We start from the raw sequence: 501 nt of genomic DNA, 5'->3' as shown, positions 1-501 counted from the left end.
ACCACTACAGTAACTACGCAGCGTTACTTTTTCTGCTGAGCGACACTGCAGCGCGAATATCGTAGTGTCTGCAGCCGATAAGTGCACAACGGTATGGGTTTGTCTAAAGGGTTATAATGGCAGAAAGCTCGAATATGCTTATGTTCTCGATGTAACACAGCTTTCTGGGATGTAACTCACGATGTCAACCATGATCAAACCTGCAGTAAGAATAACAATGCATGTAAAATATTTGCATTTACTGTGTAAAATATACTCTGCGTAGTAAATACAAGTAACAGAAAGGTAGAACGGCCCAGTGCATCTTGGATAATATAGGTTTATTCGTCTCTCCTTTCTGCTGGGGCTGATATCTAAAAGCAGCATGGCTGTAAAATGTGCCACGAGTTATGCCATGTTCATCGCCAGATGTTCACGATGTGCCATAGTTGCTTCCACACTTCATAGTTTCATTAGTGCGTTCAGTGAACGCAAGGCAGATATACGTTGAGTTTTAATTCC

The 501-nt window shown here is 41.9% G+C and overlaps 1 protein-coding gene across 1 annotated transcript in view; it reads right to left on the bottom strand.

The window, feature by feature from the left end:
• LOC119590386 (protein O-linked-mannose beta-1,2-N-acetylglucosaminyltransferase 1-like) overlaps nt 1-501 on the bottom strand; it is a 36,262-nt gene that overhangs the window by 34,847 nt on the left and 914 nt on the right. The window lies entirely within an intron of this gene.

Source organism: Penaeus monodon, chromosome 27 (genome assembly GCF_015228065.2).
Source record: "Penaeus monodon isolate SGIC_2016 chromosome 27, NSTDA_Pmon_1, whole genome shotgun sequence".
In the NCBI taxonomy this organism is placed as follows: Eukaryota; Metazoa; Arthropoda; class Malacostraca; order Decapoda; family Penaeidae; genus Penaeus; species Penaeus monodon.
This window is presented reverse-complemented; position numbering and strand designations above follow the sequence as displayed.